The sequence below is a fragment of the Mastomys coucha genome, unplaced genomic scaffold (assembly GCF_008632895.1).
Source record: "Mastomys coucha isolate ucsf_1 unplaced genomic scaffold, UCSF_Mcou_1 pScaffold6, whole genome shotgun sequence".
Lineage (NCBI taxonomy): Eukaryota > Metazoa > Chordata > Mammalia > Rodentia > Muridae > Mastomys > Mastomys coucha.
Window position 1 is genome coordinate 116,729,720 of NW_022196912.1, and position 7,017 is coordinate 116,736,736.

Sequence of the window (7,017 nt, forward strand, 5' to 3'; positions counted from 1 at the left end):
TTTTTTTTTTTTTTTTTTTGTGGGGAGGGTGGGAAAATTGCTTGCTTGCTGAACTTGATCTTGAGTTCCTGCTCCTAGTTGCACCTACAACGCTGGGATTACAAGGGTGTATCATCAGGCCCACCAATCCACTTTGTTTGATAACTACTTCCTTCAGTTGACTATGTGCGACATTTCTGATGAATGGGTCATGATAGTCAAGTTAGAGTTGGTGGAATTTGATCCAATAAATGTACCCTTTTCCAGTTCTCTGGGAGGTGGATTTGAAACTTGCTTTTGAAGTTCCATGCCCTTGGCTCTCTATGAATAAACACTGTTTTGCAAGTTTTTTTTTTTCCCACCTGATTGGTATATTGTGTACAGGTTTAGGTAAGTTTCAAAGGATAAAAACAATGAAATTTTTCATGGGTTTGGCTTCTGTGGTTTTTTGTTTTGTTTTGTTTTTGTTTTGTTTTTGTTTTGTTTTTCTGTTTTGTGGCAAAAAGGGTCCCAGCCCTTTGATAAATGTTCTTGTTTTGTTTTTATTGAATGTATGGTGTGTGTGTGTGTGTGTGTGTGTGTGTGTGTGTGTGGTTGTGCAGTTGTGCAGGGCAGAGGACAAACTCAGGAGTCAATCTTCCCTTTCACTTTGAGGTAAGGTGTCTTTTTATTTCTGTCCAGCTGGCCTGTGAGCTCTCTCCTCCCACCTCTCGAAAGTAGCAATGAGATTACAGATGAAGAGACGTGTGTGGCTTTCCATAGGCTCTGCAGAGTTAATTAAGTTGCAGGCGAGCACTATACCCCTACCTCCCTAGTCCCTGTAAAAGAAAATTTGATCTTTATTGTTTTAGTGATTCGGTATTCAGTTAAAGGGCATAAATTATTTCTGTCAACTTCTACCAGAAGAACTTTTATTTCTTTGATTATTTTCCTGACTTTTTTTTTTTGAACATTTTTAAGTTTACTGTATTTTCCTTAATGACTCACTAACTGCTTTCTTTCAAAAAGGAGCTCTTCCTGGATTATTTATCTGGATTACTAGTTTACCGTTTCCTCGTGCAGCGTGTATGCTGCCTCTATTCTAATTCCTGAAGGTCTGTCAATTACAGCGGAAACTGTAACTATTGTTCAAAAACAGATTCTGTTTGCTCCAGTTCTCCTACCTGCTTCCAGAGCTGCCTATAAGGTGGCTGCCATCTCCTATGAGATGTCATGGCTGCCCTCAGATCTCCGAGAAAGCCTAAGAGCACCAAAAAGAGGACTCAGAAGTTCACCTGCTGCCCAGGATGTCAGAGCTAAGTACAGCTGGTGGAAACTCGGAGGTGCTGACAACAGGACGGACATGTGGAGGTTCAAGGGCCAAGTTCCATTCCGATGCACAACATTTGGTTATGAAACAAGAAGACTGGGTACATACCACCCGCTGGTTTCTGGAAGTTCCTGATTCACAGCATCAAGAAGCTGGACGAGCTCCTGAAGTGCAGCAAATCTCACCATGTTCCACCAGGAACTCAAACCCATAGAAAAAGCAGCACAGCTGGCCACCAAACCTGATGCCACACTGCAACAACAGCAGCAATGACAAAAATGGATAAAAAGTGTTTCATTTTGGGGGGGTAATAAAAAGAAAAAAAAGTGTTTTATTTGCACTAAGATAATCCCACAAAAACCACCACAAAGGGGAGAGGGATTCCCCTAGAACTAACTGATGAGTGTCATCAACTGGCTGCACAGTTGTGAGCAATAGACAAATGGTGAATGGAAAAAAGTTTTGAGGGAAACTGCTTCATCTAGTTGAAGCTGATGGACTATTCTTCTTGAAGACCTCCAAACCCCTCTACACTATAGCTCTAGTCCATAACTGCAAGGTATTTACAGTCAGGCCCCTCCCACTGTTTTCTACAACTTCAGCTTTGTCTATATCCATTGAAGAGGATGGAGAGATGGCTCCACAGTTAGGAGCACTGGCTGCTTTTTCAGAGGATCCAGGCTTGATTCCCAGTGCTCATGTTGCAGCTTACAACTAGCTGTTAACTCCAGTTCCAGAGTATCCAATACCCTCCTCTGGCCCTTGGCAGCATTAGGTATGCATGTGGTTCGCAAACATATTCAGACAACGTTTATTCACATACAACTTTAAAACTCTTTAAAATGAGCCACCACTAACTTGCTTTTACTGAACCATAAATATAGGAAAAGGACTTATTTCAGAGTTTCCAACAGCCGTCTTTGTTTGCATGGATTCTGACCTGGTGATTAGCAGAAGTTAGAAATTAGAAAATCTGGCAGAAGTTTGTGGCCACTTGCCTCAGGAAACAGAGATGGGGAGACTGGGGACCAGGAGTAGCCTTCAAAGGTAAGCTCCCACTAACCTTCTTCCTCCAGCTATGGCCTACTTCCTAAACTTTCCACCAGTTCCCAGAATAGCATCCCCATTAGAGACCAACTGGTGAAAACACGAGCCTGTGGAATACTTAAATGAAAACATAGAGTCAGAGATAGATGAGCCCATGACACCACGTGACACCAAGTGACACAGTCCAGTTAATCAGAACCTTTTCCGAAAAAATTTCCCAAAGGTAGTATTTCCCCTTGCTAGATATCTCTGTAATCATGACCTTAAAAGACTATGTTAATTGTTTTCCTCCACTAAGAGGAGCATGTATGGGCATCAGGAGAGAATTGCAGAGACAGAGACAGAAATTGAGAGGAAACCCTCAACATTTGAATATGTGTGCTCAGATGCCTCTAAATCGAAACCAGCCCCCATTTTAGTGTTTTTAGGAGCCATTAAGAGGCCCCAACTCCTCATTTTATCTTTAGCTAATTGGAAGTGGATCAAAGCAGCGGGCTTCTGTTGTTTGCAGTCAGAGGTCTGAATTCATAGCCAGTTCCTGTTCCTCCTCCTCCTCCTTCTCAAGAGTTCCACATGGTTACAAAAGTTGAAAATCTGAGACATTTACATCCATGAATTCCAGTTTCTGTTACTCCAGTATCTTGGGTTTCTTTTTCATTTTTATTTTTATTTTATTTATTTTTTTAAAGATTCATTTATTTTATGTATGTGAGTGCTCTATCTACATGTACACATGCATGCCAGAAGAGGGCATCAAATCCCAGTTAGATGGTTGTGAGCCACCATGTGGTTGCTGGGAATTGAACTCAGAACCTCTGGAAGAGCAGACAGTACTCTTAACCACTGAGCCATCTCTCCAGCTCTGCTTATTTATTTTACTTTAAGTTTGTGTGTGTGTGTGTGTGTGTGTGTATGCATATGGATGTGGGTATGTGCATACCAGTGTGCATGTGGAGATCAGCAGGCAACCCGAGGGAATCAGTTGTCTCCCTCTACTGTGTGGGTCCTGGGGGTGGAGCTTCCATTGTCAGGTTTGATTAGGAGTACTTTTACTGGTTGAGCATCTTACCAGCTCAAACTCTAATAGTAGTTTCTTTGCAGTGTACTTGCTTTTTTATTATTCATAAACCACGGAAGCCCCTTCTCAAGCTCCTGCCTAGAAGTGTACCATGGAAACAGGGTTGGGTTGATTTTTTTTTTTTTAAAGTCTCAGAGGTCAATTTTATTTCTCCCCATTGCTTTCAGTATGACACTGCTTCCACACATTTCTTTTAAAGTCCCTGGAGTCTAAATGGTGAGAAAAGCTAAAGTACGTTTGTCAGACTTTGAGAGGCTAGAGCGGTGGCTCAACAGTTAAGACACTGGCTGCTCTTCCAAAGGGCCTGGGTTGCACTCCCAGCACCCACATACCAGCCCACAAACGTCTGTAGTTCCGGGTCCAGGGGATTGGATGGTGTCCTGTTCTGACCTTCATGAGCACCAAGCATTCGTGTCATGCACATACATATATACATACACACAGGCAAAACTCCCATATTCATAAAAAATAAGTGACTAAATCTTTAAAATTGTTTAAATGTCCAGGACAATAATTAATGTTATAATGTGTAATAAATCAATGTTTGTTAATTATTGAGTTAATAAGCAATAAGATTAATAAAGTTCCTAGAAACTAATATTGGACTAATATTGGATAGCTTAATTGAGTTGGGGAAGAAAAATTTGGTTTTTTGAGATAGGGTCTCATGTACCCAAGGCTGGTCTCAATCTCTATGTAGCCAAGATGATCTTGAACTCTTGATTATCCTGCTCCTGTCTCTCAAGAGCTGAGATTATAGGCCTGTATTTTAATATGAGGCACAAAACTGAAACAAAACAAACAAACAAAAAAGTAAAGATAAGGTTCATAGAACTTCAGAATGTAGTAGCATTTGTGTCCATAATCCCTCAGTTGTGGAGGCCGGAGGATCAGGAATTCAGGAGTTGAGATCTAACCTTCAGGCTATAGTAAGTTGATGGCCAGTCTGAGCAACATGAGACCTCGTCTCAAAAAACTAACAAGCAAGCAAGCAAGCAATTCACCTGCAACCCCAGTCCTCAGAAGGTGGAGGCAGCAGGAGTATGAAGCCAGCCTGGGCTACACAGTGAACTCTTGTCTATAAACAGTGAAGCCTAGTTCCTCAAAGTATGTAAAAGAGTATGAAAAGACAAGGCACACAATAGAAAGAAAGAGATGTTTACAATTTATAGCCGAAAAAGCTGAGAACATAGCTCAGTGGAGTAGTTCTCTAGCATGGGTGAAGCCCCTGGAGTCAACCTCCAGCACACATAAGGTCCTGAAATGGACCCTGAGAAGAGAGGCAAAGCAGATATTCCAAGTAAGAGAAACAAAGAGGGAGCTCAAACGGACTAATGCAAAGGAAGTACCCAGGTGGATACTGATGTCTCCAACTAATTTAAGAAAACAAAACAAGACAATTGGGCAGGCAAGATGACTCAGTGGGTAAAGGTGATTGCCACCAAGCCTGAAAACCTGAGTTCAATCTCAAGAACTCATATGGTAGTAGGAGAGAACTGACTCCTCCATAAATTGACCCCTGACTCTCATACATATACTATGACACGTGGAGCAACACACACACACACACACACAAATAAAAGTAAACATTAAAAAATAACTCTGGCTGTGAACTGAGTTCAAGGCCAACCTGTGCTGCAATGAGACCTTATCTCAAAGGAACAGACAAATGAACAACAAACCCCAACAGTATTTAGTGTGAAGTTTCACTAGGATCTTTCTGTACTGCTGGTGGGAGTGAAAATAGGAAGAAACACTTAGGAAAGCAGTCTGACTTTGTCTAGGAAGGATGAAACTTTTGTGCTACCACACAACTGAGAAAGACCAGGACACCCAGCCCTCTCTAAAGGTACTCAGCTGGTACTTAATTATCATTAGGCAAAGTTTAATTGAGAACTATGACAATTTCATATTAGGTCCCTGTCAAAGTTATTCTTTAATGTGCTTATCCCTTTAAGTGATTAAAGATGTTATAGCTTACCAGATTAGCCATTTAATTGACAGCTGTCACGCCCTTCAGGCAGCAGCAGCAGCAGCAGCAGCCCAGGAGCCTGACCAAGTAACCCCAAGTCAGAGAGGACTGGGAACCAAGTGTAACTTCTGCTGTTGGGGGCCATGGTCCCTGAGTCTAGGACAACAGTGAACAAGATCACAGTTGTCCCCAAAGGTGTGTTGGGGTAGTAGCAACTGCAACAGAGCGTGGCAGTTATTGGAGACACCTGCTTATTGGAGCAGCTTGTCATTGTGACCACTGTTTTACACCTCACTGCTGTTCACTTTCTAGCCCCCAGAAACTGTCACAACAGTCCTGTCCTCCTATGTAATGACAGCTTTGCTTTGGGAAACAGCTTCACGCTGCCGTGTTGTGGTGGCTCTGAGACTTCACCCTGCTTTTGACAGCTTCATGTAACCCTTGTGTGACCTTGTCTGCAAGGGCCGCAGGTGTCTCCCTCCCCCTCAGCAGCTCCTGGGCATCATAGCACCTCCTCTGTCCTTGAGGGCTCTCGTGTTGCAACCTTAGGTCTCAGGAAAGCCTTTCTGAATGGTTTCCTCGCCTGCTTGTGGTGTAGCTCAAGAAGAATGAGCTGGCTGCACCACAGAGCAGAAAACTCTCCGGGCTGCCAGCTGCAGGCACAGCCAGAAGCAGCAGCTAGAGGGCAGCGGAACAGTTCAGAGAGCAGCAGGGAGCTGGGAAGGAGAAAGCATGGGGAGTGTGGAAGGGCTAAGAAGACAAGACACCAAGGAGAGCTGGAGACTATGGCTAGTGAAGGACCGCAGAGAAAGCTGCTAGCCCAAGATGCTGGGATGTTGCAGGGCACTACCCAATTACCCAGAGTGGCTAAAAGCTGAGGGGCTGGGCACTGAAAGTTCAGAAATATAATTCTAGCTGCAATAAGTCTCCCTCTTTAAAAGTCTAGAGCCAGGCACCGGTGGGTCCCAAAACTTAGAGCTACCAACTTGTGGCCCGTGGCTGGCACACAGAGGTGCAGGCAGCCAACCTGATTTCCACTGAATACAGCAAAAAGAATGCTCAGCTGGTTGGTGATATAAACATTCCACTGTTGGGTATAGAGACTTATTCTCACATACGCCAGTAGATACAACTATCCAGCAAGTGTTTGTGTAGTGAAAGACAGCAAGGATGGGCCCAAAGAACCAAGACCATGGATTTAAAACTGGTGTTTTCACTGTGGGGATGAACTTTGATCCCCTGTCAGTTTCTTTGTATGGCTGGTCATGGCAGTACAGCACTCAGGAGACTCAGGCAGTTCATGGTGCGTTAGCCTGTGCCCTGGCAGCTCTCACTACCCAGGTCACCTGTCCTCAGTAGGCCACTTTAAGGAGACAAAGAGACAGCAAACTACAGGAAAAGCAGAGTTACTCATGGTGACAGCCCTGGCAAGGGAACAAAAAGGCCCTGTGCACCTCAAGTCCATCTTCAGTGTCTTGACACGAGATTTAGCTTTAAAAGGGAAGACGAGAGCTACCTCTAGGCAGGCAGTCCAGGTCAAAGTATGGGCGTGGCCACCAGCCTTGCTGCAGCTGCTGTCTCTTTCTCAAGGCAGTCTGACAGGTGTCAGAACTGTGAGGTCTCTTCCTGGGA